Source organism: Mirounga angustirostris, unplaced genomic scaffold (genome assembly GCF_029215605.1).
Source record: "Mirounga angustirostris isolate CCGP_5_RB_7025 unplaced genomic scaffold, mMirAng1.0.hap1 SCAF_4, whole genome shotgun sequence".
Lineage (NCBI taxonomy): Eukaryota > Metazoa > Chordata > Mammalia > Carnivora > Phocidae > Mirounga > Mirounga angustirostris.
The window spans coordinates 148,971,876-148,984,378 of record NW_026991712.1 but is presented as its reverse complement, the minus strand read 5'-3'; the positions used below and the strand labels follow the sequence as shown (position 1 = coordinate 148,984,378).

Below are 12,503 nucleotides of genomic sequence, written 5' to 3'. Positions count from 1 at the left end.
TAGAGAATCCCTTTCAGGAGAAATAAAAACTAAAATCAAATCAAGTCAAAATCAAAAAGGCTTTTAATGAGATGCAATTAAAAATGAAAGCTCTAATTGCTAGGATATATGAGGCAGAAGAGAGAATTAGTGATATAGAAGACAAAATGATGGAAAATAAAGAAGCTGAGAGAAAGAGAGATAAACAACTACCCGATCACAAGGAGAGAATTCACGAGATAAGTGATACCATAAAGCTAAACAATATTAGAATAATTGGGATCCTAGAAGAAGAGGAAAGACAGAGGAGGACAGAAGGTATACTTGAGCAAATTATAACAGAGAACTTCCCTTATCTGGGGAAGGAAACAGGCATTCAAGTCCAGGAGGCACAGAGAACCCCCTCAAAATCAATAAAAATAGGTCAACACCCCGACATATAATAGTGAAATTTGCAAATCTCAGAGACAAAGAGAAAATCCTGAAAGCAGCTCAGGACAAGAGGTCCCACAAGGGTAGAAACATTCAACTGGCAGTAGACCGTCCACAGAGACCTAGCAGGCCAGAAAGGATTGGCATGATATATTCAGGGTACTAAATGAGAAAATATGCAGCCAAGAATACTTTATCCAGTAAGGATGTCATTCAAAATAGGAGAGATAAAAAACTTCCAAGACAAACAGAAATTAACAGAATCTGTGATCACTAAACCAGCCCTGCAAGAAATATTAAAAGGGATCCTTTAAGTGAAGAAAGAGCCCAAAAGTAACATAGACCAGAAAGGAACAGAGACAATACACAGAAACAGTGACTTTACAGGTAATACAATGGCACTAAATTCATATCTTTCAATAGTTACTCTGAATGTAAAATGGGCTAAATGCCCCAATCAAAAGACACAGGGTATCAGATTGGATAAAAAAGCAGGACCCATCTATATGCTGTATGCAAGAGACTCATTTTAGACCCAAAGACACGTCCAGATTTAAAGTGAGGGGTGGAAAACCATTTATTATGCTAATGGACCTCAAAAGAAAGCTGGGGTAGCAATCCTCATATCAGACAAACTAGATTTTAAACCAAAAACTGTAATAGGAGATGTAGAGGGCACTATATCCTACTTAAAGGGTCTATCCAACAAGAAGATCTAACAATTGTAAATATTTATGCCCTCAACATGGGAGCAGCCAATCATATAAACCAATTAATTACCAAAGTAAAGAAACACATTGATAATAATACATTAATAGTAGGGGACTTCAACACCCCACTCACAGCAATGGACAAATCATCTAAGCAGAAGATCAACAAGGAAACAAGGGCTTTGAATGATACACTGGACCAGATGGACTTCACAGATGTATTCAGAATATTCCATCCTAAAACAACAGAATACTCATTCTTCTCAAGTGCACATGGAACTTTCTCCAGAAGAGATCACATCCTGGGTCACAAATCAGGTCTCAACCGATACCAAAAGACTGATATTATTCCCTGCATATTTTCAGACCACCATGCTTTGAAACTTGAACTCAACCACAAGAGGAAATTTGGAAGGAACTCAAACACTTGGAGGTTAAAGAGCATCCTGCTAAAAGAATGAATGGCTCAACCAGGAAATTAAAGAATTTTAAAAATTCATGGAAACTAATGAGAATGAAAACGCATTGGTTCAAAACCTCTGGGATACAGCAAAGGTGGTGCTAAGAGGGAAGTACATTGCAATACAAGCCTCTCTCAAAAAATTAGAAAAATCCCAGATACACAAGCTAACTTTACACCTAAAGGACCTGGAGAAGAACAGCAAATAAAGCCTAAACCCAGCAGGAGAAGAGAAATAATAAATATTAGAGCAGAAATCAATGAAATAGAAACCAAAAGAACAGTAGAACAGATTAACAAAACTAGGAGCTGGTTCTTTGAAAGAATTAATAAGGTCGATAAACCCCTGGCCAAACTTAGAAAAAGAAAAGAGAAAGGACCCAAATAAATAAAATCATGAATGAAAGAGGAGAGATCACAACCAACACCAAAGAAATACAATCAATTAGAAGAACATATTATGAGCAACTATATGCCAACAAATTAGGCAATCTGAAAGAAATATAAACTACCAAAGTGAACCAGGAAGAAATAGAAAACCTGAACAGATCCATAACCAGCAAGGAAATTGAAGCAGTAATCAAAAATCTCCCAACAAACAAGAGTCCAGAGCTAGATGGCTTCCCAAGGGAATTCTACCAAACATTTAAAGAAGGGGGCGCCTGGGTGGCTCAGTCGTTGGGCATCATCTGCCTTCGGCTCGGGTCGTGATCCCAGGGTTCTGGGATCGAGCCCCGCATTGGGCTCCCTGCTCCGTGGGAAGCCTGCTTCTCCCTCTCCCGCTCCCGCTGCTTGTGTTCCCTCTCTCGCTGTGTCTCTCTCTGTCAAATAAATAAATAAAATCTTAAAAAAAAATTTAGGGTGCCTGGGTGGCTCAGTCGTTAAGCGTCTGCTTTCGGCCCAGGACCCTGGGATCGAGCCCCACATCGGGCTCCCTGCTTGGCAGGAAGCCTGCTTCTGCCTCTCCCACTCCCCCTGCTTGTGTTCTGCTCTCGCTATGTCTCTCTCTATCAAATAAATAAATAAAATCTTAAAAAAAAAATTTAAAGAAGAATTAATACCTATTCTTCTGAAGCTGTTTCAAAAAACAGAAATGGAAGGAAAACTTCCAAACTCTATGAGGCCAGCATTACCGTGATCCCAAACCAGACAAAGACCCCACCAAAAAGGAGAATTACAGACCAATATCCCTGATGAACATGGATACAAAAATTCTCAACAAGATACCAGCTAATAGGGTGCCTGGGTGGCTCAGTTGGTTAAGCGACTGCCTTCGGCTCAGGTCATGATCCTGGAGTCCCGGGATCGAGTCCCGCATCGGGCTCCCTGCTCGGTGGGGGGTCTGCTTCTCCCTCTGACCCTCTTCCCTCTTGTGCTGTCTCTCATTCTCTCTCTCCAATAAATAAAATCTTTAAAAAAAAAAAAAAAAAGATACCAGCTAATAGGATCCAATGGTACATTTTTTTTTAAAGATTTTATTTATTTATTTGACAGAGAGAGAGCATAAGCAGGGGGAGCAGGAGAGGAAGAAGCAGGCTCCCCTCTGAGCAGGGAGCCTGATGTGGGGCGTGATCCCAGGACCCTGGGATCATGACCTGAGCCAAAGGCAGACACTTAACCACCTAAGCCACCCAGGCACCCCAGGATCCAACAGTACATTAAAAGGATTATTCACCACGACCAAATGGGATTTATTCATGGGCTGCAAGGGTGGTTTAACATCCGCAAATCAATCAATGTGATACACTACATAAATAAAATAAAGGACAAGAACCATATGATCCTCTCAATAGATGCAGAAAAAGCATTTGATAAAGTACAGCATGCTTTCTTGATTAAAACTCTTCACAGAGTAGGGATAGAGGGAACATACCTCAATATCATAAAAGCCATATATGAAAAGCCCACAGTGAATATCATTCTTAATGGGGAAAAACTGAGAACTTTTCCCCTAAGGTCAGGAACATGGCAGGGATGTCCACTCTTATCACAGTTGTTCAACATAGTACTAGAAGTCCTACCCTCAGCACTCAGACAACAAAGAAATAAAAGGCATGTGAATTGGCAAAGAAGCCAAACTCTCACTCTTTATAGATGACATGATACTCTGTGGAAAACCCAAAAGACTCCACCCCAAAATTGCTAGAACTCATACATGAATTCAGCAAAGTGGCAGGATACAAAATCAATGCACAGAAATCAGTTGCATTTCTATACACTAACAATGAGACAGAAGAAAGAGAAATTAAGAAATTGACCCCATTTACAATGGCACCAAAAACCATAAGACACCTAGGAATAAACCTAACCAAAGAAGCAAAGGATCTGTACTCAGAAAACTAGAGAACACTCATGAAAGAAATGGAGGAAGACACAAAGAAATGTTAAAATGTTCCATGTTCATGGATTGGAAGAACAAATATTGTGAAAATGTCTATGCTACCTAGAGCAATCTACACATTCAATGCAATCCCTATCAAAATACCATCAACTTTTTCCACAGAGCTGGAACAAATAATCCTAAAATTTGTAGGAACCAGAAAAGACCCCAAATAGCCAAAGGAATGTTGAAAAAGAAAAGCAAAGCTGGCGGCATCACAATTCCAGACTTCAAGCTCTATTACAAAGCTGTCATCATCAAGACAGCATGGTACTGGCACAAAAACAGGCACATAGATCAATGGAACAGAATAGAGAACCCAGAAATGGACCCTCAACTCTGTGGCCAACTAATCTTCGACAAAGCAGGAAAGAATATTCAATGGAAAAAAGACAGTCTCGGGGCACCTGGGTGGCTCAGTCGGTTAAGCGGCTGCCTTCGGCTCAGGTCATGATCCTGGGGTCCTGGGATCGAGCCCTGCATCGGGCGCCCTGCTCAGCGGAGAGCCTGCTTCTCCCTCTCCCTCTGCCTGCCACTCTGCCTACTTGTGCTCTCTCTCTATCTCTCTGTCAAATAAATAAATAAATAAAATCTTTAAAAAAAAAAAAGAAAAAAGTCTCTTCAACAAATGGTATTGGGAAAACTGGACAGCCACATGCAGAAGAATGAAACTGGACCATTTCCTTATACCATACACAAAAATAGACTCAAAATGGATGAAAGACCTAAATGTGAGACAGCAATCCATCAAAATCCTCGAAGACAACACAGGCAGCAACCTCTTTGACCTTGGCCGCAGCAACTTCCTGCTAGACACGTCTCCATAGGGAAGGGAAGCAAGGGCAAAAATGAATTATTGGGACTTCATCAAGATAAAAAGCTTTTGCACAGCAAAGGAAACAGTCAATAAACCAAAAGACAACCAAAAGAATGGGAGAAGATATTTGCAAATGACATATCAGACAAAGGGCTAGTATCCAAAATCTATAAAGAATTTATCAAACTCAACACCCAAAGAACAAAGAATCCCATCAAGAAATGGGCAGAAGACATGAACAGACATTTCTCCAAAGAAGACATCCAAATGGCCAACAGACACATGAAAAAGTGCTCAACAACCCTCGGCATCAGGGAAATACAAATCAAATACAAATCAAAACCACAATGAGATACCACCTCACGCCAGTCAGAATGGCTAAAATTAACAACTCAGGAAACCAGATGTTGGCAATGCAGAGAAAGGGGAACCCTCTTACACTGTTGGTGGGAATGCAAGCTGGTGCAGCCACTCTGAAAAACAGTATGGAGGTTCCTCAAAAATTAAAAAATAGAGCTACCCCACAACCCAGCAATTGCACTACTGGGTATTTACAGTATATAATGGTATATACTATATATATATATATATATATATATATATATATATATATATATATATATATACTGGGTATATACAAATATAGTGATCCGAAGGGGCACATGCACCCCAATGTTTATAGCAGCAATGTCCACAATAGGCAAATTATGGGAAGAGCCCAGATGTCCATTGATAGATGAATGGATAAAGAAGATGTGGTGTGGGGGCGCCTGGATGGCTCAGTTGGTTAAGCGACTGCCTTCGGCTCAGGTCATGATCCTGGAGTCCCGGGATCGAGTCCTGCATCGGGCTCCCTGCTTGGCGGGGAGTCTGCTTCTCCCTCTGACCCTCCTCCCTCTCACGCTCTCTGTCTCTCATTCTCTCTCTCTGTCAAATAAATAAATAAAATCTTTAAAAAAAAAAAAGATGTGGTGTGTATACACACACACACACACACACACACACTGGAATACTACTCAGCCATCAAAAAGAATGAAATCTTGCCATTTGCAATGACGTGGATGGAACTAGAGGGCATTATGCTAAGCAAAATAAGTCAATCAGAGAAAGACAATTATCATATGATCTCACTCATCTGTGGAATTTAAGAAAAAAAACAGGATCATAGGAGAAGAGAAGAAAAAATAAAACAAGATGAGAGAGAGACAAACCATAAAAGACTCTTAATCATAGGAAACAAACTGAGGGTTGCTGGTTGGGAGAGGGGGGAGGGGGGTGGGGTAACTGGGTGATAGACATTAAGGAAGGCACGTGATGTAATGAGCACTGTGTATTATATAAGACTGATGAATCACTGACCTCTACCTCTGAAACTAATAATACATTATATGTTAATTAACTGGATTTAAATAAAAATAATTTTTTTAAAAAGTACACTGGATTTTTCATAATAGTAGTAATCACCACATCATTTTTTGAATGCTTACTTTGTGATAATCACCATAATACAATGATAACAACAATAATATTAATAATGACTAACACTCATATGGCATTCATTATATGTCAGGTACTGTTTTCCATGCTTTTACATGTGTTAACTTATCTTCACATAAATTTATGAGGTAGAAACTCTAATTATCCCCATTTTATTTTTTTTTAGTATTTTATTTATTTATTTATTTGACAGAGAGAGAGAGAGAGAGCGCAAGCACAAGCGTGGGGGGGGTGGAGAGGGAGAAGCAGGCTCCCCGCTGAGCAGGGAGCCCGATGCGGGGCTCCATCCCAGGACCCTGGGATCATGACCTGAGCTGAAGGGAGATGCTTAACCATCTGAGCCACCCAGGCGCCCTAATTATCCCCATTTTACAGATATGGAAGCTAAAGTTAAACAGCTTGCCCAGGGGCGCCCGGGGGGCTCAGTCATTAAGCGTCTGCCTTCAGCTCAGGTCATGATCCCAGGGTCCTGGGATCGAGCCCCACATCGGGCTCCTTGCTCCGTGGAGCAAGGAGCCTGCTTCTCCGTCTCCCACTCCCCCTGCTTGTGTTCCCTCTCTCGCTGTGTCTCTCTCTGTCAAATAAATAAATAAAATCTTTAAACAGCTTGCCCAAGGTTACACTGGCATTAAATGGCAAAGCTAGGATTAGAACCTAGGTGGTAAAGTTCTAGAGTCTGTACTTTAACCACACACTACTATACTGCCTCTCTAGCAAAGGTTAAGTGAACAAATGAATGAATATGGCCTCACCAAAGCAGAATGAAAACACTCAGATCTGAGGGTGCCTGGGTAGCTCAGTCGTTGGGCGTCTGCCTTCGGCCCAAGTCATGATCCCAGGGTCCTGAGATCGAGTCCCGCATCGGGCTCCCTGCTCACAGGGAGCCTGCTCCTCCCTCTTCCTCTGCCTGCCTCCCCCTGCTTGTGCTCTCTCTCACTATCTCTCTGTGTCAAATAAATAAAGTCTTTAAAAAAAAAAATCACCTACTTCCCTGACACCACCCATGCATGCACACATGCCAATGTGGAACATCGGAAGACAGTCCAATTTCCTAGTGTCACATGTACAGCCACTTAATTTACGCCACTATCTGCAAAGTGAGCTGAAGACTCCCACATCCAGTTGCTCCTTCCCTAAAACATTAATTTTAGAAGGGGGGAGGGGAAGGGACCATTTCTAAACACAGAATTTACATCAGAATTCCCAAGCCCTTCATCTTAAAATTGTTTTCACGAATGTAAGTGAAAGACATCAGAAAAGTATTAGCCACCCCCTCCCAGGCTGACGAAACAAAAGGTCAAGTGTCAGAGCTGTTGGCCAAGCCTCTAAAACAAGCAACACTGTACCTGAGAGGTAGAATAACACAGTGGCTAAGAAAGGAGAGTCCAACTGCCGTGGAACTGACCTGGGTTGGAAGCCTAGTTCCATCCTCTGACTATTTTCACAAATGCAAAATATGACTAACAAAATGATCTATCCCATAGGGTTATTGGGAACATGCATAGTGTGGAAGGTAAATACTTCATATGTGTCAGTGCCAAATTTTTATTCCAGAGACTTGACAAAGTCATCCATCTCTGTTTCAGGCTGGAGAGCACATGAACCGTCCCTATTAACAGCTTTCTCATTTCTCCTGTGAAGTCTTCAAAGGAGTTTCTGCACTCAGAGGCAGGAATGGTGTTCTGGTTAAAAGCATAGCCTCTAGGATTTGTATACCAGAGAGTCCATTTACTAGCTGTGTGACTCCCTTTGCCCCAATTTAGGTTCTTCTTCTGTAAAATGAGGATGATGAGAAAAGGTATTACCCTTACTCTTAGAGGGTTATAAGGATTAAGCCAGTCAATACATGAAAAATGCACAGTACGGTGCCTGGAATATAGTGAATGTACAGAAAATATTACTCATTACAATTCTCCCCATAGGTGATATATTCCAAATTTTTAGGACACAGAGAACAACAAAATTGTAGTTGACCCTTGAACAGCATGGGTTTGAACCACATGAATCTACTTATACATGGATTTTTTTTTTTTACAGTACACTACTATAAATATATTTTCTCTTCCTTACGATTTTAATTTTCTTTTCTCTAGCTTACTTTATTTATTTATTTATTTATTTTTTAAAGATTTTATTTATTTACTTGAGAGAGAGAATGAGAGAGAGAGAGCACATGAGAGGGGGGAGGGTCAGAGGGAGAAGCAGACTCCCTGCTGAGCAGGGAGCCCGATGCGGGACTCGATCCCAGGACTCCAGGATCATGACCTGAGCCGAAGGCAGTCGCTTAACCAACTGAGGCACCCAGGCGCCCACTAGCTTACTTTATTATATAAAAACATTATATGATACATATAACATAAAAATACGTGTTAATCGACTGTTTATGTTATTGGTAAGGCTTCTGGTCAACAAAAAGCTATCAGTAATGTTTTGGAGGAGTTATATGCTGATTGGCTATGGGGTGTGGGGGGATAAGCACCCCTAACCCCTGTGTTTCTCAAGAGTCAACTGTATTGGGGCGCCTGGGTGGCTCAGTTGGTTAAGCGACTGCCTTCGGCTCAGGTCATGATCCTGGAGTCCCAGGATCGAGTCCCGCATCGGGCTCCCTGCTCGGCGGGGAGTCTGCTTCTCCCTCTGACCCTCCTCCCTCTCATGCTGTCTCTTATTCTCGCTCTCAAATAAATAAAATCTTTAAAAAAAAAAAAAAAAAAGAGTCAACTGTATTTGAGAACACTATAATGTTAGAGCTGGAAGGACTCTTAGGAATTATTTCTAGTTCAACATTCTCATTCAATAAAGAGTCCCCAGGGAAGACCACAGCTGGCTACCTGGTCTGACCAGCATTAAAATGCAGGCCTCCTGATTCCCATCCAGTGCTCACTGCACACCACTGTACTTCCTGTTCTTTTAGTCTCTCCTCTCTGCAAACCAACAGGCTATCTTCTGGAAACATTTGGGAAGAAATCTTAACTCATGAAGATTTTCAGGAACCCTGCTTCAGGTAGCACATTTTGCGGAGCTGGGGTAGGTGGGCTATAATTTATTTCCCAAGAATCTGTACCCAAGAGACACAAAAAACAAAAGTCTGAAAAATTATTAATTCCTTTCAGGAACAATTAAATATTCTTCCTTGGGAGGGCATAATGATAAATATTAACTAAATACTCTCTAAGTTTGTAACAGGATATGAAGTGTCTATTTTTTCACTTAATCCTCACAACACAGTCCTCCTGCCCCCAGTTGCCCTCCTACACTAGATACACAATGTATGCAATTGCTTGCTTACTTGCCTTGACAGTCTTCAGACTATAAGCTGAAAAAAGACAGGGATCTCAGTGATCAGGTGTACCACTCATTTCTTCTTCCAACACTATTCCTGAGCATGAATGAGACCGAAATGGTCCTGGCTTACTGCAGCAGACCATACTTTCAATAATCTCTCTCACTCCACGTGCTTTTCTTACAAAGTGACCTCAACATTCCTTCCATGGGGGTCCTTCCCCTTGAACATGCCCTTACAGTGGAAGTGATGCTATGTGACTTTGTAAGGCTAGATGACAAAAATGCAACACATTTCCACCTTTTTCTCTTGGGGTGGCACTCTTAGAATCCAGCTGTCATACTGTGAGGAAGCCCACATGGAGACCATGAAGAAAGACCACATGGAGAAGTAACCTGCTCAGCTGAGGCCCCAGACATGGAACCAAGGGGCATACCTTTCCCACTGTGCCTTGTTTGAATTCCTGACCCACAGAATCATGAGCATAATAAAATGATTTCTTTACACCACTAAATTTTGGGGTCGTTTATTATGCAGCAATGGCAACTGGAACAACCACACATGACTTAACATCTAACAAGGAATAAAGATACTAAATAGGTGACTCCAAGGTATTACCTAACAGTAACTGGAACAGAATAAATTATTTGTTGAGGGTCCAAGGTAGTTATTATTATGCCCATTTTGCAGATAAGGAACTGAGCTTTGAGAGGTTAAGCAACTTGCCCGAAGCCTCTCAGATGGTCAGTAGCAGAGTAAAATAAAACTCAGATCTACACTCACACTCCTAACACCATATTCTGCCTCCCTTGGTACTTATAATTTTGTGCTAAATATACAGTAATCTGTTTTAAAACGGGATTGTCAGTACTGAAAACATTCTGGCCCAGTAGAATTCACTGTGCAGTTTCATCACTGAGATGGAAACCTACATATCACCTTCTCAGAGAAGCCTTCTTTGGCTTCTAGCTCATGTAATGCTGGCTCCCTTATCCTCCCCAGCCATCCTACTCCATCACAGTTTCGCTTTCTTTATGGCACTTGTCCCTAGCTGAAATTATCTTGCTTCTTAATTTGTTCTTGTTCATGTGTCCACTCTCTGTATCTCTGACTTGAATACAAACTGTAAGAACAGGCACCTTATCTGTCCTGTCCACTGCTATATCCCTAGTGCCTAGGACAGTGCCTGGAATACGGTAGGTGATCAAAAATTATCTGCTGGAGTGACCACATTCAGGCACACTGAATGTCCACCCAACTCATCACCTACCAATAAATACGCAAATAGGGAGGATATAGAAAAAGAATTTAAAACAGCAGGACTGCATCAGAATCATTCCATCCAGTAAGGTCAGTACAAAAAATGGAAGAAAGGAATCCATGCTACCACTCTTCCACTTAGAAAAAGCACAAACCCTGAGTCCAAATGATGTAGAGAAGGGGATGGAGTAGGGGGGTCACACCTCCCATCCCCCATTCATAACCATATCCCCTCACTCCTCAAAAAAATTCAGTTTCTTCAGACACACTGACTGAAGCACACCAAGGACAATTGTTAGTTACCCTCTAACATCAGACCTTCTACCCTTCACCTGGCCTTTCTTTATATACCAGTCACACCTTCCTGGTAGGCAGGTCCTATCTCCTCAAGACCTGTACAGAGGAGGCAATAACCCAGCTCTTCAGGGAAGAGGTAAGAAGGGGGATCTCAGAGCCAGGGAAAGGATCTCTGCATATGCAGCTGTCCAGAGACCCTATTTCTCCCAGAAGAGAAGGTAATTGAATGTTCCTGAAGACTTACCAAGTGCTAGGCACCTATGCTGGACTCTTAAACATGCTATCCCTAATTTAAGGGTGATTCCTCACTCCCAACCCAAGAATTTAGGGAGGCCTCCAGCACAACTTCCTCATCTCAACATTCCCCAAACCCGCTACTCCCTACCCCCAAGAAATCCTCAAAATCCAGGAGCGGTTAGGGAGGATAAAAAGAAATCTGGCGTGGCCTAAGAGATAGAACGGGAGGGGAATCGTGTTAGCACAAGAAGAGGGCTAAACTGGGCTGGGCCCGGTATGAGTAAAGATTAAGATAAGAAGTTGGTCTGACCCTTTCCAAGCCCAATATGTCCAGCAGAAGAGGTGACGAGAAGCAGGAAACTGAAGCCCAGCAAACAGGTGGCCCCGAGATGAGACCGCAGCTCCATGGTGGTAGATGCACGGGGCCCCTGGGCTGAGCAGGCGGAGGACGGCCAGAGCCCTAGCACAAGGTCCGCGCCGTTCCCCAAGTGCGGCTCAGCCCAACCCCTCGCATTCCCAGATTTTTTTTCCCCCCCGTAACACTGGAGGAAGTGATGTTAGACGGATGTGGGTGGTGCCTCCGGGGTCCGGTTTGAGATGGAGTAAGTTTAAAGGTGCAGATCACGTAGAAGGGTGAGGGGAATTGCTCTCCAGCGCGAGCTGCTTCCCTTCATTCTGGGTGTTCAATCGGAAGACCGAGATGGAAAAGGTGGATGAGATAGCGGGGGTAGGGGGTGGGGAGAGGCCTCCGGAGAACCGTTGCTGGTTGCTTCGGCCTGCAAGCGAGCCCCTCCCCCCAAGAACCGCTGCACTTAATATTCACAACGCCAATTATTGATTGGTGAAGTAAGCGGCTCCCAACAATGGGCGCGTTGCCATTGGCCTCCCCTTTCTTGCCCCGCAAATAAAAAAAGACTAGACAACCAGATTTCATTCTTAAATTCCTGCCGGGGCCACGGGGAGACCTGGCAAAACTGTTCTGCAGTGCATGGTTTCGAGCCATACAAGAATGCCCTCTTCCTGCTGGAGAAGCAACGCTGGACCTTATTTTTCCTTGCAGCAGCAGTTCTTCCACTCAGGGATGATGCAACCAATTGATGCAAGCTCCGAGAAAACCAAACTTCGGATCTCTTACTGCAAAACTGACCTAGCTC

General features: G+C 42.6%; 1 protein-coding gene across 2 annotated transcripts in view; it reads right to left on the bottom strand.

The window, feature by feature from the left end:
* RAB3B (RAB3B, member RAS oncogene family) overlaps positions 1–11,904 on the bottom strand; it is a 112,802-nt gene extending 100,898 nt beyond the window's left edge. The window contains exon 1 of one of the 2 annotated variants that reach the window (XM_045897702.3): positions 11,660–11,904. The gene's annotated coding sequence lies outside the window, so the exon portion shown is untranslated. The remainder of the gene's footprint in view (positions 1–11,659) is intronic. The other variant, XM_064589148.1, reaches the window with a different exon arrangement.
* Positions 11,905–12,503: the final 599 nt, after the last annotated feature.